The 25,512-nt window shown below is 35.3% G+C and overlaps 2 long non-coding RNA genes across 4 annotated transcripts in view; one reads left to right on the forward strand and one right to left on the reverse strand.

Annotated features, from left to right (window-relative positions):
- LOC144291481 (uncharacterized) overlaps nt 1–23,561 on the forward strand; it is a 78,513-nt gene extending 54,952 nt beyond the window's left edge. For both annotated transcript variants that reach the window (XR_013358756.1, XR_013358757.1), the window contains exon 3: nt 21,512–23,561. This is a non-coding gene — a long non-coding RNA (uncharacterized LOC144291481). The remainder of the gene's footprint in view (nt 1–21,511) is intronic.
- Nucleotides 1–25,512, reverse strand: part of LOC144291480 (uncharacterized) — a 148,613-nt gene that overhangs the window by 86,351 nt on the left and 36,750 nt on the right. The window lies entirely within an intron of this gene.

Raw genomic sequence — 25,512 nt, forward strand, 5'->3', positions numbered from 1 at the left:
TGAGACAAGATTCCATCAAAATCCTAGAGAAGAACACAGGCAACACCCTTTTTGAACTCGGCCATAGTAACTTCTTGCAAGATACATCCACGAAGGCAAAAGAAACAAAAGCAAAAATGAACTATTGGGACTTCATCAAGATAAGAAGCTTTTGCACAGCAAACGATACAGTCAACAAAACTCAAAGACAACCTACAGAATGGGAGAAGATATTGGCAAATGACATATCAGATAAAGGGCTAGTTTTCAAGATCTATAAAGAACTTCTTAAACTCAACACCAAAGAAACAAACAATCCAATCATGAAATGGGCAAAAGACATGAAGAGAAATCTCACAGAGGAAGACATAGACATGGCCAACATGCATATGAGAAAATGCTCTTCATCACTTGCCATCAGGGAAATACAAATCAAAACCACAATGAGATACCACCTCACACCAGTGAGAATGGGGCAAATTAACAAGGCAGGAAACCACAAATGTTGGAGAGGATGCGGAGAAAAGGGAACCCTCTTACACTGTTGGGAATGTGAACTGGTGCAGCCACTCTGGAAAACTGTGTGGAGGTTCCTCAAAGAGTTAAAAATAGACCTGCCCTACGACCCAGCAATTGCACTGTTGGGGATTTACCCCAAAGATACTGATGCAATGAAACGCCGGGACACCTGCACCCCGATGTTTATAGCAGCAATGTCCACAATAGCCAAACTGTGGAAGGAGCCTCGGTGTCCATCGACAGATGAATGGATAAAGAAGATGTGGTTTATGTATACAATGGAATATTACTCAGCCATTAGAAATGACAAATACCCACCATTTGCTTCGACGTGGATGGAACTGGAGGGTATTATGCTGAGTGAAGTAAGTCAGTCGGAGAAGGACAAACATTATATGTTCTCATTCATGTGGGGAATATAAATAATAGTGAAAGGGAATATAAGGGAAGGGAGAAGAAATGTGTGGGAAATATCAGAAAGGGAGACAGAACGTAGACTGCTAACTCTGGGAAACGAACTAGGGGTGGTAGAAGGGGAGGAGGGCGGCGGGTGGGAGTGATTGGGTGACAGGCACTGGGAGTTATTCTGTATGTTGGTAAATTGAACACCAATAAAAAAAAATTAAAAAAAAATAAAAAAAAATAGCAATGTTGACTTTATTGACAGACTCAATGCCTACAAAGCTCCTGCTAGGAAAACTGGCCCTAAACCTGCCTTACAGGGTTAGGCCTTTTAGGTGGTAAGGAAGATAAATTCCTGGCAGGCCAGGACCCTTAGGAAATTTTGAGGATCTTTGAAAGAGAAATCCCTCAAATTTATAGGCACTGTGGTTGAAATCTGGTGGAACAAGTTTCTTGGGTTTGTTTTCCTATCCTCTGTAAAGTAAATAAATAGAGGCATTTAAAAGCATGATCTGAGGTTCTTTATGATCTTAGATTCTTTTGTACAGAAATCAATTTGGCCTTGTGGGATGTTCAATACTCTATAGCATTTAGTTTACAAAAGAACACAAAAGGGATCCTATAGGGCTAATTAAAACACTTGCTGGACCTATGTAAATAACCAGACGGAACCTAATGAGACCAGTCTATTTTGCAATGGCCAATAATAACTTCCTTTGATATTATGATGAACATAAGGGAGAGGGAGGTCTGTCAGAAAATTAAATGTGAATGGAAAATTGATTAAAAATTATTACTGGGTGTCCTGTTTAGTGCACACATCTTACTTATCTCTGTCTCTGGTTATTTTTCAGCTCCATTACCACCTTGTAAGTAGTAGATAAGGGATAGTGATGCAACTAGTTCTTGTCCATATGCATACAGATGCATTTTGACTAGTGGAGGTGTAAATGATCTCCATAAACTCGTAGGAGAATCAAATTCTTTTATCTATTAAGAGTATTAGTTTTAGTACACTTGTTTGCTTATATATGTGTCTGATTCTAGGATAATCCATTGACCAGATGGAACATTTTTCATGTTTTTTATTATTAATGAGTTAAAGTACATATTTGAAATTGATCATATTATATTTAGATGACAGTAATGATTTTACCTGTTAAAAAGTATACTTTCAGAACTGTAGCATACCAGGCTCATACAATAACCTAATAGGAACCCAACACTACCCCTTAACCCCTAACCCTAACCAAAACCCTATGGAAAGATCTCTGACCTGCTCTATACAAGGCATATACCCTCACTCTGCCCTTAATCATAAACCTCATGCTTTCCATAACCCTATGCTGAACCTTAACCCTAGATGTAAGAAGGAAAAAGACAAACAGTAGAAGTGATTATCTATACGTATATATGATATTTATCATATATATACACACACAAAATGGAATATCATTCAGCCATACAAAAGTATGAAATCTTGACATTCGCAAGGACCTGGATGGGGCTTGAGAGTATGATGCTAAGTGAAAATAAGCCAGTCAGAGAAACACGAACACCATATGATTTCACTCATATGTAGAATTTAAGAAACAAAAATAATGAGCAAAGGGATGTAAAAAGTAGAGAAAGACAAAACCTAAAACAGACTCTTAAGTATAGAGAACAAAAGGATGATTACCAGAGAGCAGGTGAGTGGCGGATGAGTGAAATGGGTCACAGGATTTAAGGTGTGCACTTAGGTGATTAATACCAGGGGGAGTTGTATGCAAGTGTTGAATCACTGTATTTTACAATTGAAACTGATTGTAAATCAGGGGTGGTGGAAGGGGAGGCGGGTGGGGGGTGGGGGTGACTGGGTGGCGGGCACTGAGGAGGGCACTTGACGGGATGAGCACTGGGTGTTATTCTGTATGTTGGCAAATTGAACACCAATAAAAAATAAATTTATAATAAAAAATTACACTGTATGATAACTGGAATAAAAGTAAAACCTTAAAAAAATGAAATATATACTTTAATGTATGTTATTTCAATTTGCCTCTCAAGCCTTTACCATCATTTTTCTACTATGTAACAGGTGCTATTCAAGTAGATTTATAAGTCCTTTCAATTCTAAGAACCACTCTGCACTGTAGGTATTATTATGCTCATTTTATATCTACTGAACTAAACTCTCAAGATAATAGGTGGTGAAATTATGATTTAAAACTGTTTTCAATGTCTGTAGCCTTAGGAAAAGCTTGTTGTTAACTTTCAAAACATTTAACAAAGCTCCAAAATGCAAATAATTGAAACTACCATCATTATCTATTTCAACATGATTGAATTTGGTTTGTTTTGATTATAAGCTATACAAAAACCTATTCCAGGGAAGTTCTCAGTGAGATGAAGGAAGCTGGCATCTGAAGTACACATTTTGTTGACAATAAGAAAAGTAAATGTAACCTCAGGGAATTTACTAGTATATCATTAACAGTATACCTCTATACCACTGGCCAACTTCCTAACTTCCAACCTTTTAGCCAGCCTATTAACCTTAGCTGGTATTGTTTGAACAATTTTCAGAATCATCTACTTTATCACCAAAAGCCAGGAATTGCCTGTTCATTTTTATGTTGTTTTTAGGTTTTTTTACAAGAATAAAATCCTTGATGGAGTTGGCTTTCTTACATACCTCAGCAATATGACTTGCCCTGGCTTAGATATGAGGTAGCGTTTTGAATGTCTTGCTATAAAAGTTTTCTCTTTGTCTAAATTGCAATGCCTTTGCATTTTGCTGTCTTTCCAAAATTTTCTCTATTCTCTAACTGTAGGTTTTCAGGAACTATTTTCATGAGAACAATGAAACATTACTTCTTGTCCTACAATTCTGTTACCAAATGTCTACTTGTCTTCAGATATTCACAATCTTTGGCTTTCTCCTACATTGAAAAGTCTGGAACAAAGAACTTTGCTTAGGCTTGTGATAGCTCTGAACAGTTTATATGTTCATTTCTCTTATCCTTTATGATTAAATTTTGATAAGCCACAGAAAGCCTGATGTTTCCTATCCATTTCTACTTGTCCAGCAATATAATGCTCCAGTTGTAGGGGTAATTGTTTGGCCTTCAGTCTTTTACTTAACCTATGCTAACTTTAAAGTTGTGAGAATTAAGTAAGTACGTAAAGTGGCTAAGCCCCTTTTAAGCACAGAATAAATTTCAATTTCCTCTCTTCCTTCTTTTTCCTTTAATTTTGTCTTTACGATTCTAGCACTACTTAACCAATGATGTCCTAGACACACCCACTATGCCTTGTTACTTCTCATCAGGATTTATATATTTTCTTATTCTCTATAGATATAGCATTTGAGCTAGACTGTGAAAGCAACCTCTACTTAATAAATGGAATAGTCAGGAAGCAAATTAATGAATGTCTCAATATGTGCATTTCTGCACCTCTATCTAGACTTTCACATGGACAGCTCTAACCAGTTTGGCTCAGATTCGCTTCAGTTCATACACTCGAGAACATATTTATCAGACACCAGACAGCAAGGCTCCTTCAGACAGTCAATATACTGCAGGAGAGACGCTGAAAAGTGAAATTCTAATTATTCTTGACATAGGGCATTCTAAGGGTGTTTCATGCCAAAATAATGAAAGTTATTTTTCTTCAGAACACTGAAAGACGATACATGAGGCATCTTCAGGTTTCCATAGAAATGGGGCTAAATAAGAAACATGTGGCACTTTCTGATGGATACAGATCATCCTGAAATCACTTCACATCTGTTGGCTAAATAGAGAAATGACTATAAATCTTTTTGAAAACAAAGGAGAGAAAAATGTAGCGAATATATCAAGTAATACCTTTATGGCATCATTTAGCAATGACTCTACAAAGAAGGTTATTTGTAACGGTAGATTTATTTGTCATATACCATTTTTAAAAAAAGAAAATTAGAATTTATAGAGGGTTATGATATTTAATATGGCCTTGTAAACTCTAGATGTTTCACTTTGCTACTTACAAACCTTACTTTTTGTCATTAGCAACATTGTAAAAATTTAGAGATGTGTCCTTCTTGAACCTGGTATGAGTTCCTATCATTAGGGATATTTTAAGTTTATTTTTAACAGTCCTCTGTAGAAATTTAAATAAGTCTTTCTTAGCTTCACATGCACATGCATATGAAAAGGGTTCATTTGAAGCAGTTAATAGTAGAGGAGTGTATACTGGAGAATAAATTGTTTATAACCATATACACACTTAATGGGAAAAGTGTATAAAGCTCACAGTTGGGAATTCAGACATTTCCACCTTCTAGAAATGCTTCTGGAAAATACTTCTCCCCACCATGTTCCATTCTCAGTAACATGCCATTTAAATATCAAAACATAATTATTTTAAGCATTTTTTATTTTAAAGCGTATCAATGGAAGTACCTTTTACCACTTCCATATCGCTTCAAGAAATAATATAAAATATGCATCCATGAGGCTTAAATTTACACGTTACTTAACGATTTATCATTGCATGACTAGTCTTACCCTTCAAATATATAAGGAACATACATTATCCTCATATACGTGTTCTTGTATGACAAATACAGAAATAATAAATTCTCCTTTTTTGCATGTAACCTAAGATTCTGACCTTCGAAAACCCTGTTACAAATATCTTTATCATAATCCATATTCTTGTTGCCCTTAACTCTTAGAAAAGAACTATTGATTTTTTTTATATATACATAATAAGAATCAAGTAAGAAAGAAAGGAGTAAAAAGTGATCTTCTATTCCATCCAAACTAGACCACATAGACCCGGGTATTGGTGGTGTCGGTGGAGGCAGGGATGCTGTGGAAGTTTTCATCCACCAGCATGGTCTCGGAAACTAATAAATAGCAAATTTGCTTCTTCGTCCTCTCCTTTGCTTCTTCAAATAATTTTCCAATGGCATCAGCTACAAAAGTGAAAGCTTCACATCGGACTGAGAAATGAGAGAGGACTTTCCACCGGGTGAAGCATCTGTCTGATTTGAACATCAGATTCTGCTTTTGTATGCCATGCTTTCTTCTTATACTGGGGACTGACCCCTATTAGATACTAGGATCTCTGATAAAATTCTGGCCTGGTGTGAATTTTTAGCCAAAGAAAGGAAAACCATTTCCGGAAACTGCTATATGAGAGATACTGAAATTTAATGATGTAATTTAAGCGTTATAACATTTTGAAGGGATATTAGAGGTCAGAGTTAAACGTCCTCATTTTCAGATGTAGAGAGAGTTAACAATGAGTTTTAATGACTTGTTCAAGGTCATTGTTAGCTTTCATTAGATGTAAATTGCATATTTTATTTAGTTTCCTAGCTCTTATATGCCTTGTGGTACTTCTTGACATTTTTTCCACTCCAATATAAGATTATTCATGGGGATGGGGACTGCATAACAGGGAGGTAATCCTACCCCTCAAGAAAGAACAGAGAGGCTATTAAGTGATGCTATGGAGGATGGGTTTCCTTTAGAAATTTCTCTTTTCCCTTCTCACCGTTAAGGTTAAAGGGACGTCGTATGACAATAATGATTCTAGACTGGGGTGTTAATTAATTCCCAGACTGTTATATTTGCACGTGATATATTGCAACAAAGGCACTGGACCCAAACATCCCGTCCTCTCCCATCTAAGGTACTGCCTTAAAAGGGTGAGAGGGAGAGGGGAAAGTAACATGTAAATCGAGGGGTAGAAGTACAATTTCAAGCTGCCTGGGCATGTTTTATATGCCAAGCATATGGCACTTGGTATCAGCTAGCTCCTTCCTGAATATCTCACAGAACCAATATCTGTGCACATGAACCAATATCTGTCTACTTCATAGTAAGAGGAGAAATGGAAGACACATAGCTCTTTCAATAAATGCTGATGAGCATTTTTTAAAAAGATTTATTTATTTTCCTGAGATCACAACCTGAGCTGAAACCAAGAGTGGGATGCTTTACCGATTGTGCCACCCAGGTGTCCCCAGCCCGCCCCCGATGACCTTTTTGAGGAATCACTTTAATTATTTTGACTGGAAAAGTAAAAAAGACCTGAAAAAAAAAAAGGCACGAGAAATTCACAAAAAGGGGTGTCAAAGAGTGTCAAGAGTAGAGTGATCTATAAAGAGGAATTTCTTACCAACTTCTATTATATATATATCTGTTCTATTATTTTATAAAATCTCATCACAATGGCAGTGGTCTAAGTAGACTAGAAACTCTGTCCCACTCCCCAGATCCCACAAGGAGGTGATCTGATTACTTTCGAGTTGCAACAGAGAAAGCAAACTGTTAGGGTCGCTCCGATTCACGGAGTGTCCATGTCTTTGCCCTCTGGTTAAAAGTGACAGCCTTATTGTCTGCTTTTCTGTATATTGTCTGGTTGCATTCTGTCTGTGACAATTTAAAACTTGCTGCCAAAGTTACTTTATGATCTGTGGTCCAATCAGCATCTTTGCTTGTACTTTTTGGAACTGCCTGAGTATGGAGAGTGATAATGAGAACCACATTTATGAAACTTTGGATGATTTGTCTGAAAATCACAGATTTTTGGCAGTGTATGGAGATTAAGTTTTAACTTTCCATTCCGTTCCTTTTTCAACGGGATTTGCTCTTAAAACTCCCGGGGAAGAGAAGTTGAAATATTTTACTTCAGGACTCAATATATAAAATGTTCACTATAGCATAGCTACTCCCCAGGTAAATAGAAATACTAAAGGAGAAAAAATATCAATTTTCATGCTATTAAAACAGAGAAGCTAGATGTATTTAGCATGATAAATCACTTGGACACTGAGAAATTATAGTTCTTTACGGCTTCTAATATTTATAATTAACAACATGTTTACAGATTACCAATATATATTTGTATCTAATTACCCTATGACAACACCTTCTGCCTATTAGCTAAGAAAGGGTTGGGGTGAGGGGCTCCTGGGTGGCTCAGTCCCTGAAGCATCTGCGTTCTGCTCAGGTCATGATCTCAGGGTCCTGGGGTTGAGCCCAGCATCCCTACACTCTCTCTCCCTCTGCCCACCACCCCCACCCTGCTCATGCTCACTAGAGCTCTCTCTCTCTCTCAAATAAATAAATAATATCTAAAAAAAGAAAGAGTTAAGGTGAAAAAAATCAAGTTGGTATTTACTGAGCATATAATCTGTGCCAGGTACTATAGTTCAAGTTTAACATTTTTAAAAATTTTAAACAATATATATTTTTAAGATTTTATTTATTTATTCATGAGAGACACAGAGAGAGAGGCAGAGACACAGGCAGAGGGAGAAGCAGCCTCATGCAGGGAGCCCGATGCGGGACTCGATCCCAGGACTCCAGGATCACTCCTTGAGCTAAAGGCAGATGTTCAACTGCTGAGAGATCCAGGTGTCCCTTAAACAATAATTTTCTGAAGAATCTATTCTTCATTCTTTAGACCAAAAAAAAAAAAAAAGTGTACGGAATGTAATTGAACATGTCTCACTCCTAGGATATGAAATAATTTTTTTGAGATGTTCAGGCTCTTCATCTTTACCATTCATGAGCTGTGATCACTAGATCATCTCTGATTTTTTAAAATTCTAATGGAAGATATAAGAGTTTCTGATTTAACCGTTGACTGCTGTCAACAGATTGCTAACACTGGTGGCAAAGGAAGAGAGAGAATCATTTCACAGCCAGTCCTTCTGTGAGGCTGAAGGGTGCAGGTTGAGAAGATGGCCTCTGATTTAAACAAATGTGTCAATCATTGATATCTTTGTAATCAGAGAATGCAAGATGAAGAGGAGGGGCACAACTGACTTGCTCTCAATTCTTTTCACATCTTGCCAACTTTGAAACAACCACGTTCTCCAAGCAGCCGTCTTTTCTTTCCTGGAAAACCATGATAGCTTCTTAACTGGGTCTCCTACAAATACATGTGCCCTTTTGATGCAACCTTCATATAAATATTCCCCAAGACATGCCCCAAATTCAAATCCTGTCATTTTATTTTCCTACTTTTTAATCTTCTCCTGGCTTCTCATTCTTTTCATAGATGAAATTCAGCATTCTTAAACTATCCTGAAAGCCCTTGTATCATCTGGTCACTCTGATCTGGATAATTAGGATATAACCTAAATAAATGGATAATAGATATGACCAGATGCAAGACAAATAACTCTATATAAACATATTGAAATTTATTTGCAATAAATTTCCATAAATTAAAAAAATAAAATTCCATAAATTTTCTCTTCTAAAAAAGATCACCTGCTCTTTACAGATTTTGAAGAATTTGATGGAATGCCTGAACTTTTTCTCTCTAATCTTTAAAAAAATAAGTGTTGAGTCCAAAGCTTCAGAAACAGTATGTGTTAATAGGCCTCAGACTATTCTTTTGACACCATTTTATGAAATTCTTCCTCGCTAAACATTATTCAATTATAAAATGCAAAAGATAAATAAAGAGTATATAATATGTTCTGTTCTTGTGAGAAAACTAGGTGTCAGAGAGATGAAGATCACCGGGGTCAAGCGATAGGTAAAGCTGAACTCATCTTCAAAGTCTGTGGCAGACTTTCAGGTATTAAAATTCATTGCTTTTTCAACCACTCCATAACCACCTGCTTTCTATTTAAAGACAGATTTCAGAAAACACTTAGAATCATCCTTTCTACTCTTTGTTCTATCAGACTAACTCATTGCATTACAGGCTATTTAAACTCTTTCTATTCAATTGAGCAATGCTTCTCTGCCAGGTATTTGGGACAAATGACTAATAGGGTCCAACTTTAGAATTTAGAATTGCCCTATTATTATTTAACAATTACACATATATGTTTGTTTTGAAATAATTAATGAATAAAGGGGCTAAGCATCAAATGGGATATAAGTAGATGAAACCACTGTAAGGGCAGTGGAAACATTTTTATAATCGCTGATATGTTTCCTACTTAACCTGATATAAATTTAATGAACTGAAATAATACTGGTTCTTTCGATATATCTTTAAAGTGCAACCTCATCAAAGAAAAATCATTGGTAACTATTCTTAGAATGTAAAGAGGACAAATGATAATATCCACATGCTTTTCATGCTTCTGTTACATGTCGGAAGGGAAATTCAAAATCAAGGAAATATAGATAAATAACAGCACTGTGAGGGACTAACCACCTTGATTTTTTTCAACCATTTTTCAGTTCATGGGCTGCTTGTATCTCTACTAGTACACTTTGAAGAAGCAGAATTCTCAGTGATTGTATGACTTTGATTCAGCACAGTAAGGACAAGCTAGTTGGGATACATGTATATTCAATTTTTTCTGTACGCTAAAGATCATAGAGTAACACTTGTGGTTCCTGCCTCTTTCAGTTAAATCAGCACAATTGAAATACGCTTTGTTGCTTTACATAACATCTTGAGTAGTCTATGTATATGCCATCCGGCACAGGAAAATATTTAACATAAGCTTATATACTGCTCAATTATAAAAAAGAGAAATTTATTTCTTGAGTCACCATCCCTCAAATCCAAGTCACTGTCTTCTATAAAGATATAAGTGTTAGGCTGTCTATTTCATCTCTGATGTACTGGAAAGACCAGTCTGGAGCAAATAATGGAATCATCGCTCTACTACTTAATAATTGAATAACATATGCTAAGTTGCTTAAGTTATTTCAGCTTCAATTTTGCCCACTAATGAGTAGCATTAGTTTTTGATGATTTTGAAAGAATTAAAACATAGAACTTACTTGAAAACATTTTATACATAGGAAAGAACTTTTTTTTTTTTGAGAAATTTAGGGGATAATTTATTGCATTTTTTTTTACAAGGAAGTGTTTTGGCTAAAAGATCATAAGTTTTGAGTGCAATAAAACAGTAACAGAAGAATGATGTTATTTTAATAACATGAACAACCTGCATCACCGGATCATTACATAGAAAATGACTCTATCTCACAGTGTACTTTACATAAATGTGAAATATGCACTGTAGCATTAAATCACTGGGGATTATTTTTGTTACTGCTGTGCAATCTAAACCATGTTTTCTTACATATCCCATGAGAAATGTATCAAATTTTAAAATACACACAAAAATGAAATTGTTGGTAAATATGACTGTATTAAGACAGCACAACATTGAATACAAATTTGAGTGACTACTAAAAGACATTTTGTGTTACACAAGTATAAGGCAAAAAGAATTTAAACCTCAAGTATATTTAAGTCATATAAACCAGTAAGAAAAAAAAAAACTAGTAGAAGTATTGGTAAGACATTTCAACAGGGAACACAGAAGAGAAGAACTGTTACATTGATGAGCAAAAAATAAGTGAAATACTAAATTGCAATTTCAAAGAAAAATATCAGATATTTGTCAGATTGTAAATAAAATACTAACATTCTGAAGATACCAAGTGTTTTCAAGGATGTAGAGCAAAGAGATCAGATTTTTACTGCTGAGAATTTAAATCATTTTGGGAAGTAATTGAACAAAATTTAGTAAGGTTGAAGATGTACAAATCCCAAAACTCATTATTTCTATTCGTAGTTAAGTCCCTGAAAAGTTTTTTACATGTAAGGACATTTATTAGAATATTGGGTATAAGGATAAATATTTGAAATGACCTAAATGTCCATCCAAAACAGAAGCTTAATATCTTTACAGTATATTTTTTTACATATAATAGTATTTAGCAGTTAAAATGTTGGAAGTGAACTATATGTGTCAAAAATTTTCACAAATATTTTTAAGTAAGAAAATTATAGAATGGAACTTCTAATATTGTGACATATTTAAAATATAAAAACATGCAAAATGATAGCATCTATTTTGTAGGGCCTCACATATGTTGACTAAAATAATGAAATGTGAGAGGAATAAAAAACACCCAAAATCGGGATAGTGATTTTGTGTAAGAAAAAGGAGAGAAAAGGAGGGAAATCAGATCAAGGAAGGAAAACACAAGGAATTTTAATATATTTATGCTATTTTTACTAAAAAGTGGTGATGAGACGTTAGCTTAGACAATTGGTATGCTGGTAATTTTGATCAACAATCTTGTTGAAAACAACTGGAAAACCCGAATAAAGCATAAGTAAGCATGTGCTTGAAAGAACTGGCAAGTTATTAAGACTGTGAAGAATTAGTAGGCTAGTTATTGGAAAAAGATGCAATTTAAGAATATAAGTCTTGCATTTGGGGTTGCTTTAGCCTTGGGGTATTTGTCAATTCTGGAAGAAGTGACTGAGAGGCTTGTATTCTAAGAACTGCTTTGATATTCTTGTGGTACTAGGGAAACAAAAATTGGAATCCGGGAGTTTCCACGAGGAAGATATCCCAGATAAAGCCACCACATTTGGGTTGGTATCCTGAAATGTTTGTAATACAAAAGCAAGTTTTAGCAAGATGTGGATTAACTTTCTGAGAAATTGAAGCCCCACATCAATTAAATATAATCACAATTACTTGTCTTAGTTGATTTGGGTTTATTCTTGTCCCTTGATCTCTAATAGAAACTGTCAAGATTGTGATTATTTTTGGAGGGAAGAAAGGAGGTTGTTAGTAATGGAATAGGACAAGAAAGGAGCATGTTGGTGTTGGCTAATGTTTTGATTTTCTGCCTGGGTAACGGTTACAAAGATAATAATGTGATTAATCTAAGACTGTATATTTTTGTTTTATGTACTTATTGACGTTGAAATAATTTATCCTAAATAAAGCTAGAAATGACTTTCAAAAAACTAGCAGGAGTTCAATGAATGTTAATTGATAGCTAAAAAATGTCAAGCAAATAAGACAAAACTATTAAGATTTGATAAAATTGGTCCACCAACCTATGAATGTTTATTACTTTTTCGTAAGCATTATAAAAAAATGATATTCTTGGGCACCTGTGTCAGTTAAGCCTCCAACTCGATTTCAGCACAGGTCATGATCTCAGGATGGCATCAGGTCCCACACTCAGGAGGAGTCTGCTTGAGATTCTCTCCCTCTCCTTCTGCCCTCCCCCCTGAACACACACACAATTTCTCTCTCTAAAATAAATAAATCATTTGAAAATTATATACTTCATAAATAAATTTTTGTCAAACATATCTCAGTAAAGCTGGAAATAATTAGGAACACGTGGATGGCTCAGTTGGTTAACCATCTGTCTCGAGCTCGGGCCATCATCCTAAGGTCCTCGCATGGACCCAAGCCCCGTGTGGCCTGCCTGCTTCTCCTTCTCCCTCTGCCCTTTCCCCTCAACCTGCTTGTGCCCCCCTCCCCCCATCTCTCTCTCTCTAAATAAATAATCTTTTTTAAGGCTGGAAATAATGAGTAAAAAAAAAATCAATGAAATGTACATTTCAAGAAAAGAAATCATTGTCATATTCATTCCAAGGAAACAAAATATTACATCTGGTACATAAACAACTCATAGGTAATATTTACAATAGTTCCAAGTCATTTCTATACATTGTTTACAGGGTCCAGATTTCTCACTTTATCCGGAATAACTTTTTATTGGATTCTTTTGTTTTCCAGAGGGAACAAAAGAAAATAGCGTGAAGTCAATTTCACAGACCTTGGAAACAGCACTAGCTAATGCAGCTGTAGCTCATTAAGCTAATTCGACAATCCTATAAAAAGACAGCTAGAAACCAGTATTGTAGCTTTTGCCCTTTGAATTATCTGGAATAGTTGCCCAGTAAAGTAAGTTTGGTAAAAGTAATATGAATGAAAATCACATTTCGGCATGATAAAACTTGTACGTTTTTCTTTCCCTTGCCGGAACACCTCATTTATCACATGCCGTGTGTGTGTGTGTGTGTGTGCGTGTGTGTGTGTGTACATATATATATATATATGTATATATACATTATATATATGTGTATATATGTATATTTTTTTCACTAAGAAATGAAATTTCCTTTTCTCATTGATTGTGAAAAGTCTTCCAATGTAGCTACTATGGCAATTTTTTTCCTGTTTAAGAGAAAAAAATTACTTGTAATCGTCAAGTATAGTTCACTCCCCATAGTTGTCTGTAAAGGAAATGTGTCATGTATAAGGAAATGTGTTAACCAATCTTCTAAAATAAGCCAAATAGGTTAGTGAAAATAACTAATTAAAAAAACAACTTAAAGTCGCATAGATGCCACTTATGTGTTAACCTAAAGACACACTCTACATACACACACTTAAAGATATAACAAATGTACTAAACTTTTTTGTATAAACTTCTAGTTTCTTCATTAGGGCATTTTTAAAGGCTGGTATCATTTTTTTCTGTCTTCTCAGTGTTTCTAAACTTAAAATATGTTTAAATTTTTATTCTTACCTCACCCCACATTTGAAACATATCCTGATATACTCAGGCAGCATTTGCAGCTTCAGTTGTTGGCTCCTATTTCCTTTTTTTTTTTTTTTTTTTGTTGGCTCCTATTTCCATTGGCAACTTCTGCTGTTGCTGTTTACTTCCTGACTCTAGAGGTCAACATGAAGATGCAAATCTTGACTTAAAAATCTTCGTATCTTCATTCACTAGGAGGTATTCAACGAACACCAGCTGAATCAGTGAATGAAAATTAAATCTTAAGGGTGCCTGGGTGGCTCAGTTGGTTAAGCATCTGCCTCCAGCTCAGGTCATGATCCTGGGCTAGGGTCCTTGGATCAAACCTCTCATTGGGCTTCCTGCTTAGTGGAGAGTCTGCTTCATCCTCTCCCTCTGTCTACCACTCTCCCTGCTTGTGCTTACCCTCTTTCTCTGAAACAAATACATAAATAAGATTTACATCATTAAAAAAAAAAGAAGTCTTAGATATATTTTATGCTATCTATGGCATAACCACTGCTTTGTGGAGATTGAAAGCACTGATTGGTTTTACTTTTTTTTTGTCCTGGAAATGGAGTAACTTTCCAGAAACAAACGAACCCCCCAAAGGAAAATCAGAGTTGTTAGGAGAAGGAGCAATGAGAGAAATAAAGTGAGGAGAAGATGTGTATGATTAGCAAGAAGAAAAAATATCGTGAATGTAATATCCTTTGGGAAACAATTTTGTCTCTTGTTTTTAGTCATCGTTGATCATTATGGAATTCATAGTATTATCTCACAAAATATGATCTCAACAAAAATTTCATAATAAATAAAATGGGTAAATATTTCATTATTTGCAAACTTTATCATTGAAAATATGAAAACTTGAGAGACTCTATAAGCAAAATATGAAAATTAGTAAGTTAATACTGAATGAGTGCAACAAATTAACACCATACCAATTCTGATGCAAAGCAAATACACAAAAATAAACTGTACTTAAATATTAGCAACACATGAATTGTAATTTTCTAAGAATGCTAAATATACAATTGTGGGAAAATATGAACTATACTCTAAATATTGCTTTGTATTAGAGTAGAAAGCTAAAAAATAAAATTGAGTCTTTGCTTCCACTTATTTAAACAATCCTTAGGCTTATGAAAGTCCTAAAATCACAATTTAATGATTTTTATCAGTAAATTTGACTTTTTATTACTAGGTGTAATGAAAGGATTCTTAAAGCATTAAAAGTGTAAACAACAAAGGTAATTTTGGAGGTAATATTATTTATTTACTTATTTTTGTAGAAGTATAGTTGATACAGAATGTTACATCAGTTTGAGGTGTACAACATAGTGATTCAACAAGTTTATACCTTATGCAATATTCCCCAAAAGTGAAGCTCCCGCCTGTCACTGTACAATGTATATCTTGACTATATTCCCTACCAAGGCAATTATTGAGAAGTGTAGCTATGACAAAATCTAAAATATATATTCCGTAAAGGATCCCATAAGATGTAAAAGATAAGCCATAGAAAGACAGGAAACCCTTGCATTGTATTAATAATCAATGGTTAGTATTCACCATATAAGGGACATTGACGGATCAATAAGAGAAGACAGCAGTGGGAAAATAGACAAAAGGAAAGGATACTCACATGATCATAAATGAACACTAATCTATGAAAAACTATTCAGTCTTACTAGTAATTAGGAAAATAGAAATTAAAGCACAATGAGATACTACTTCCTGCTTATTGGATTGGGAAAATATTAAAGTCTGACAATACCAAATGCTTTAGATGTGATGCAACTGGGAAATCATATGTCCACGACGAGCGTGTAGACTGCTATAATCACATTAGAAAACGATATGGATATAGAGTAAATATTGAAGAGAAAATTCTAAGGTACAATTCCACCTCTTGGTAGTCTGCCCAGAGACATTTTTGCATATGGACACACAATAACAAGCAAAAGAATGATAATTATACCACTGTTCTCAGTGGTAAAACTTAGAAAAAAATCCAATACTAATGAAAATAGAAAAATAGTGACTGTATTAGTTACCTAATGCTATTTAAAAAAAACACCACTGGCTGAGTGTCTTCAACAACAGAAATTTATTTCTTGAAATTCTGGCTGCTGGAAATCCACCATCAAAATGTTTATAGGTAATTTGATTTCTCCCGTGGCCTCTCTTTTGCTTAGAAATGGCCATCTTCCTGTCTCCTTGCATGGCCTTTTCTCTGTGTGCATGTCTTCCCCGTATGTTTCTCTTTTCTCTCCTTCTAAGGACATCACTCCTATTGGACTATTGCCTCCACTTTTATGACTTCATATAACTTTAATTACTTCTTTGAAAGTTCTGTCTTCAAATAAAGCCACACAATTCAGTCTACAACAGTGGCATATTCATATAATGGGTTACTGTAGAGTGGAGAAAATAAATAAACTATCAATAAAAATGAATTTGACAAACAAAATAGATGTTAAGTACAAAAAGCAAGTATCAAATGGTCAACAAACACAGGAAAAAATGCTCAACATCACTGGGCACCAGAAAACTACTAATCAAAACCACAATGAGATACCACCTCACACCAGTCAGAATGGCTAAAATAAACAAGTCAGGAAACAACAAATGCTGGTGAGGATGCAGAGAAAACGAAACCTTCTTACACTGTTGGTGGGAATGCAAACTGGCGCAGCCACTCTGGACAGCAGTAAGGAGGGACCTGAAAAAGTTAAAAATAGACCTACCCTACCACCCAGCCATTGCATTACTCGGTATTTACCGCAAAGATACAAATATAGTCATCTGAAGGGGCACCTGCACCCCAATGTTTATAGCAGCAAGGTCTACAATAGCTAAACTATGTAAAGAATCCAGATGACAGATGAATGGATAAAGACGATGTGGTGTGTATATATATATATATATATATATATATATATATATATGGAATATTAGTCATCAAAAAAATAAATCTTGCCATTTGCAACGACATGGATGGAACTAGAGTGTATTATACTAAGTGAAATAAGTCAATCAGAGAAAGACAATTATCACATGATTTCACTCACATGTGGAATTTAAGAAACAAAACAGAGGAGCATAGAGAAAGGGAGGGAAAAACAAAACAAAATCAGAGAGAGCCACAAACCATAAGTGACTCTTAACCATAGGAAACATTTTGAGGGTTACTGGAGGGATGGGATAATAGGGTGATGGGCATTAAGGAGGCCACGTGATGTAATGGGCACTGGGTGTGATATACAACTGAAGAATCACTGAACTCTACCTCTGAAACTGATAATACACTATGTGTTAATTACTTGAATTTAAATTTTAAAAAGCGAGTATCAAAGAGTCTTTTAGATATGGGAAATAATGTATAGTATTTATTGTTTAGGAATACAGTAACGTATAGTAAACTTGTAAATAGCTTTATAAGAATAAATAATTCAAGACCGTCTTTTCTTCTGCAGGGAAAGGAGGGATGATTTGGTAGCATATGTGTGTACTGGACACATTAGCTCACTTGTGGCTGGGTGGTGCAAACGTTTGTTCTTGTCTTTTTTTGGTTTGTGTTAATATTTGCATTCAAAAGTATATATTATGCAATAATTTCATTCAACCTCGGTTGACCTCCAGGTTGGCATGCTAATTAAGGTTCAGGAGTCTCACTGCTTTGGTTCATATCCTGGATTCCATAATAACTAGTCTTATGAACTTAATCTCTCTAAAACTCATCTCATCTGTCAAATGCAGATAATATTGGTACCTACATGATAGGGTTCTTAGGAGGATTTAGTGAAATAATCTTAGTAAATCCTCAGCTCATGTCTGAAACAAAGTAAACACTCATTAAATGTCAACCATTACTTATATCTTTCTTTGGACATGTGTATATTGTGCAATTGGGAACAAAGAATTTGTCACAGAATAGAATTTTGTATCCTCTGCTGGTTTTTTTTTTATTAAATATTCTGTGTTTTTTTTCCATGTGCTTTAACATTTTTCCAAACTATAATTTTGATATTATATAGATATACTTTATTTTATTTAATATGTCACATAGCAAAAACTAATTTACTTCTCCAACTTTTATAATATATGCGTGTGTATAAATATAAATACACATATATAGAGAGATATACACATATGCCTATATAATAGATTAAATTATTATTTTGATTTGTATTTGTTGGATAACTAATGTAATAGAATATTTTCATCATTTATTGTCACTGGGTTACTAATTTTTTGAATTGGCTGTTCATAATCTCCTTTTGTTTTTTTCTAAGTGGGGCTGTTGGTATTTGATCAACGGTTTTAACAGTACTGAAAAAAGAAAATATATATTATACACTAAACAATGAACAGATGTACTTTTGTATTTAATCTGTTGACGATGTGAGGATTACCAGATTTTCTGATCTTTCCTTATTCATCTGTTTATGTTTGCTTATATTCCAGAAATTTTTATAGACAGAATTAAGGCAGCTTACTAGAATGTTAGCATTTAAATTAGAGATTTAATTGGAAGTTAGGACTAACATATAACATAATGATAAAAATATAATTAGTTAGAGATTAAAGTTATAATTCTGCTTCTAATGGTAAGGCCAATACTGCCCCCAATATTATGAAAATGTTCAGGGGCTTATATTTTCTTATGATTCATAGAAGTGATATTCATCATAGCAACAGAAGTTGTGAATATGAGAAATCTCTATCCTTAAGAGTCTTAAGTTATCCTGACCCTGGAACGTTGTTACTTGCTACCTTTTCTTCAAGCCTCCTGATCCTGTTTTTCTTCCCTCCCTCCCTACTCCTCCCTCCTCGTTTCTTTGCCCTACCTTATCTTGATTAACTGTTCAATTCTTATGCAGAGTAATTGTTTTTATTTGTTTGACAGAGCACACAAGCGGGGGGGGGGGGGGGGGGGGGGGGGGGGGGGGGGAGGGAGAAGCAGGCTCTCCACTGAGTAGAGAGCCTGACATGGGCCTTGATCCCAGGGAGCTGAGATCACCACCTGAGCCAAAGGCAGATGCTTAACTTACTGAGCCACCCAGGTGCCTTATGCATAGTAATTTAACCATCATTTTCTTGATTCCTTCTCAGCCCTTTTGTCTGAGGATAACAAGACATTTTGCTAAGTGAGGGCAGTGTCCAAAAACAGTGATGCTGACCTTGAATGACTATTACCTTAAATAAATATGAGAATCTAAACAGAAAAAAAATATGAACAGACAATGTCAAGGTGAAATACAAATGACCAATATGCATTTGAAAAACTTTTCAACAGGAATTAAAGAAATAGTACCATAGTGACACTACCATGTTCCCCCCGCCCCCTGCCCCGATATTGACTTTAACATTTTTAAAAATAACCTTAGCTTTAAAAATATATAACTCGGGATCCCTGGGTGGCGCAGAGGTTTGGTGCCTGCCTTTGGCCCAGGGCGCGATCCTGGAGACCCGGGATCGAGTCCAACTTCGGGCTCCCTGCATGGAGCCTGCTTCTCCCTCTGCCTGTGTCTCTGCCTCTCTCTCTCTCTCTCTGTGTGTGACTATCATGAATAAATAAATAAAATCTAAAAAAAAAAAAATAAATAAAAAATAAAAATATATAACTCAATGAAATAAAAAGTGTTTTGGCAGGATTCACTGGTGTGAACTTTACATTGCTGCTTCTGGAAAGTTCTTTTTTTTTTCTGTCAAGTTCTTTGACATTATATTAAAAGGAATCTTCACACTAAATGTATACATTTGAACCCATAATTAAATGAATATCTTCTAAAAGGGAGATTTTCTTCTATTCTCCATATAGGGACAGTAATTCCATATTGTCTCTTGTCGCCTTTATTTTTAATATTACTTATATCCAGACATTAGAGTTAATATTCACCAGTCTATATAGAGCTTCTTTATATCACAAAATTACATTGTGCCCATTATACACTTTTAATTATACATGTGTTCATATAGATAAGTACCTAAGGGTAGACTAGGTTTAACTCTAATTTTATTTTTTTCATTAATATTTTGAAGATTTTATTTATTTATTTATTTGAGGGAAAGAACATGAGCAGTGGGAAGGGGCAGAGGGAGAAAGAGAGAGAGAAGCAGAGTTCCTGCTAGGGAAGAAGCCCATCTCAGGGCTAGATTCTAGGACCCCGAAGACCATGTTCTGAGTGGAAGGCAGTTGCTTAACCAACTGAGCTGCCCAGGTACCCCAATTCCTTTTTATTTTTATTTATTTTTTTATTGGAGTTCAATTTGCCAACATATAGCATAACACCCAGTGCTCATCCTGCCAAGTGCCCCCCTCAGTGCCCGTCACCCAGTCACCCCAACCCCCTGCCCACCTCCCTTTCCACTACCGGTAGTTCATTTCCCAGAGTTAGGTGTCTCTCATGTTTTGTCACCCTCAGTGATATACCCACCATTTGCTTCGACGTGGATGGACCTGGAGGGTATTATGCTGAGTGAAGTAAGTCAATCAGAAAAGGACAAGACCAATTCTACTTTTAATTCACAGCAACTTGGCCCTTCACCTATACACATTATTTCTTCTGCTCATCCATATACTCATGGATCGCCGTACTTTCTAACTTCATCTCTGAAACCAATCATCTTCATGGGTTTGCCTACCAGTTCTGTTCAGAGCCTCTTCATTTTTAACACCAGAATCAGCATTCAGTGATTTTTTTTCCCTTTTTTTCTTAAGTTCTCTTACCTGGAGTGTTTTGCCCTGTGCTATGTTCCAGCTCCCTGTGTTCCAGTTCTTGCCCACATCTCATTACTGCTTCTTTGCGCCAAGGTCCATCTCTAATCTTTTCTTTATCTTAGTGGCATTTTTATTAGCTCTTTGGATAGATCTATATCATATACACCTAATCTAGCATGATTTTAATGGCATTTTAAAGGCAAATAATCAACTTTTTTTCCTTACAGTTAAACATATTCTGGTATTCAGTTTGGGAGGCCTTAGCAGGGAAATTAGAACCTTTGATTGATGATCTTGATGATCGGGAGGTGAAAGAAGAGGGAAAAAGGTATGAGAGTTAAGGTGGAACAGAAACTGGTCTCCATTTAAATAACATTCAAAATTCAAATTCTAAGTTCAAACAACAAAAAGTATTCATAGATATGAGCAGGAAGGAAATCCATCTGTAAGTCAAGTATTCACTAGCTCTTCTGTGTTAAGGGACAGTATATAGTTTTACTTGGGCTTAGAAAAATTCCTCACTTGAATAACTTACTAATTTTTTTGTTTTTATGGATGACTTCAGCATCTAAGGTTTCACGTTCATGGATGTAGAAGAAGCTACATCTACAAAAATAATCCGAATCTCTGCTGTGATCTCCTACCTGATTGACCGTAGGGATGTCAGCCTTAACCAGGAATCCTGCCTTCAAATTTCTGGAAATCTCCAAGATTGCTGCAAATGAGACTAAGTAGTTGTTTGCCAGCTTCCACACAGACACTTGAAAGTACAAGGAGTCCCAAACACTGTCGCTCTCATTGGAGTATTTACTGTCCCTTGTGTGCCTGCATCCTTTGTAATTTTTATGGAATTGGGTTCCATTGGCCTTCCTCACTGGCAGCCTCTTTACCAAGCCAGACGGCCACCAACGCTGCAGGTGCTTCAATCAACACACACCACTGCTAGCTTTACTGCAAAAGGGTGAAATCTCCATAGGTCTGCGTTTCACACATTGGGGAAGCTTTCCACAGCAAAATTGCCTAGGAACAAAACTACAGCTGTAAAGGATGAATTATTTTTAATTCATAGATGTAGTGACATAAACAGAAGGACCTGGATAGTCACCTCAAAGCTCTACCAGCACCAGCACCAAAATGATGATCCAGGGACTAGATCACATTTAGTTCTGGTACTGGGCACCTCACTAGTTCTCTTTTACTCCCTTACTCTTGGTAGAATTTCAATCATCAGAACAGGGCCCTATTTTGTGGTTTATTTAACTGAGGTCAGGTTAGGTTCACATCAAAAATGTTTATATGATATAGCTTTATTGTGCGTGGAATCTTCAAAGGACACTGCAGCTGATGATGCAAATTAGCAGATATAAATCAATATGTAGAAACAAGGCAGAGAGAAATTCCATCTTGCTAACATCTTGTTAAGCATCAAATTCATGTACATATTAGAGGTTGAATATAACCAATTCCAAATATGAATAGTGATAGACCTCAGGCCTTGGCAGCATGTCTTGTTTTATATAGATTGTTTATAATTTGAGGCTTCTGTATCCAGAGTTCTCTATATTTAGTATCAAAGGTAGACAAGTTCCATGGTTATTCAACTTCCATCACCACCTGATGGTGACTATCTTAAATTACATCCAAAGGCCCTAGAAGACTGGTCCTGTCCCTTTTTCTGAGTCATTCCACTGAAATTTCATTAGGAATTTTAGAAAAGGGAAAAGTCAATTATCATACAGTTTGTTCAGTAGCATTCTTAGAAAATGTAGTATTTGCATTTAAATCAGTAATTAAAGAACACATGAAAAAAGCTTATACGTAAGCCCTTATGATACAATTTTCTGAATCCTGTAAAGTTCTATGTTCTAGTAGACTAGAAAAAAATTAATTACAAAATATTAGTTCTAATGGATGGTTTTTCCTTAGTGTATATTTATATACCAGAACCCTAGATGCAAAATTTGTAAGTAGCTTATGGTTTATTTTTAAGATTGCAGGTGTTCAGTTCATCTGCATATAAATATGACACCCACACATGAATGCAAGTTTATTCACCAGAGTAAATGAGGCCCCTCTAGCTACATTCCTTGTACTTTCTTCAGAGATCAATTCAGCACAAACCACATTATTTATTCAGGATGACATTAAGATGTTCACTCTTCACAAGAATAAACACATTGATGATGTTAATGCCAGCGCTTCATTTTCTGTGGAACACTTACACTTAAATACAGCAGAGGAGTGCATGACATTTTCTTTGCATTTTTTTATTCCAACATGTGATTATAGCTTTCTATTTGTGCTAAGTCACTTCTGCAAGATTTTCCAGATTTAATTTAAACTTTAAAATGTTATATATATTTCTAGGTTATCAAATAAGGAACCTCAGCATGATTTTATCATCGCTACTCTTTGGTAGAAACAGACAGTAAAAATTTAAAGATATGTAAGGACACCAAATTCTGTTCTTCCAAAGAGACTCAAAAAGAAAACCAAAAATGGAAAGCACTGAAGAGCAGGAGGAAAGTCATGATAAGTCATATAAAACTCTGGGTAACACAAACCTCCTAAAGAAGCAGATGGGTCTTTTTACAATGAAATGAGCATTTTTATGGTCCACTGGAGCACATACTATAAAGTGCTAGTGAAGAGGTTTAGATAAGTCTATAAACTGAGATTCTGTCTTTGTAAGGGATAGTAAACAACTCCAGGATGTGTCCCGCAAAGGTTTTTAAAGTTCCTGCTACCCAAACAATAGACGCAGAAGGCGACATGTGGTTGAAGCAACATCCACGTTTTTCCCCCCAGTTTATATAAAGTCTGTGTTCCTGGGCTTCTGGCTCTAGAAGCTTGCTGCTGCCTGGTTAGGGCTAATATCTTTCACACAATTAACTCTTGAGGATCTTGGCCTAGTTATTGCTGATCATTCAATATTTCTATACATTTCACTATCTGAAAGAGAAGAAGTGATTTCCATATCCTATAGCATAGATTTCTTATAAGATATAAGTCAATTGGAGAAGGGCAAACATTATACAGTCTCATTCATTTGGGGAATATAAAAAATAGAAAGGGAATAAAGGGGAAAGGAGAAAAAATGAGTGGGAAATATCAGAAAGGGAGACAGAACATGAGACTCCTAACTCTGGGAAACGAACTAGGGGTGGGGGAAGGGGAGATGGGTGGGGGTGGGAGTGACTGGGTGACGGGCACTGAGGGGGGCACTTGACGGGATGAGCACTGGGTGTTACACTATATGTTGGCAAATTGAACGCCAATAAAAAATAAATTTATATTAAAAAAAAGATATACAGCAACGCTTTGAAAACCACCAGTTTCCAAATGTTAGATCCAAGTAAATTTTTAAAACTGGAGGAAAAAAAATGAAATTGCCATTCCTCGGAGATCTGAAGGAAAGTCAACCAAAGCCAAAGTTATAAAATGTATCACAGACGATTTGAGGGATAAGTGATACCACATTGGTCAATGTTGAAATACAAATGGAAGCATATCTCCAAAGTAGAGTCATGAAAGAAATAATTTAGTAGAGAATATTTTGTTCTCCTAAATAGAAATTATATTAAACAATATAATTATACTTAACTACTAAATGAATAAAGCCCAGTTTCATGCCTAACAAAATATTCTAAATAATTATGGGACGAATGCTATGCATTACATATAGTTAATTTAAGTGAATTTTAGGAAAACCTTCAGAAAAGAAGAAAAATAAAGATTTTATACTCTAATTTTAAGGAGAATAATTCCTACTTCTTCAGGAGCCACGTAATGGAATTGATCTCAAAATTAGAAAGAATTGTCTAAATTCGAAGCACATAGTTATGGATAAATAGTTTCAAATAATATTTTATTTTTTCAAAGATTTTATTTATTTATTCAGGAAAGACACAGTGAGAGAGGCAGAGGCACAGGCAGAGGGAGAAGCAGGCTCCATGCAGGGAGCGACATGGGAATTGATCCCCAGACCCGGGATCACACCCTGAGCCAAAGGCAGATGCTCAACCACTGAGCTACCCAGAAGTCCCTCAAATAATATTTTAAAATATGTACTTGATCACTTGAAAGGTAAAACTTGCAACTGGATAAGAATGCAGTATTTATAAAATGGTATCCAATGAAAAATTAGTTTTCTCCTACTCTTATCACCTAAAGTTTCTTATCTCAGAAGTAATCATATCTTTTTTATAGTGTTTTTTGACATGCTTTTCCAGATTATTATTATATCCAGTTCTGTAAAGTTCATGTAGTTCTACATTACTCTTTTTAGAGACCACCAAGTACACTCTTGTATGTGTACATCATAATTTATTTTTAGATTTTCCAACATTTTGGTGTTAAAACTGGTGATGATATTAGCTTACATTTGTGTGTATATGTGTATTTCTAGATGAATATAGCTGTAGATAAATAACACATTTCATCAAATCTTAACTCTCCATTGTAATATATGCCATTATTTTTGGTATCAGGAAGAAATAGAAAAAACCACCATATAAATAATATGCATCATCAAAAATAAGATACACCCCAATTTTAGGGATGCTA

The sequence above is a fragment of the Canis aureus genome, chromosome 20, assembly GCF_053574225.1.
Source record: "Canis aureus isolate CA01 chromosome 20, VMU_Caureus_v.1.0, whole genome shotgun sequence".
Taxonomy (NCBI): domain Eukaryota; kingdom Metazoa; phylum Chordata; class Mammalia; order Carnivora; family Canidae; genus Canis; species Canis aureus.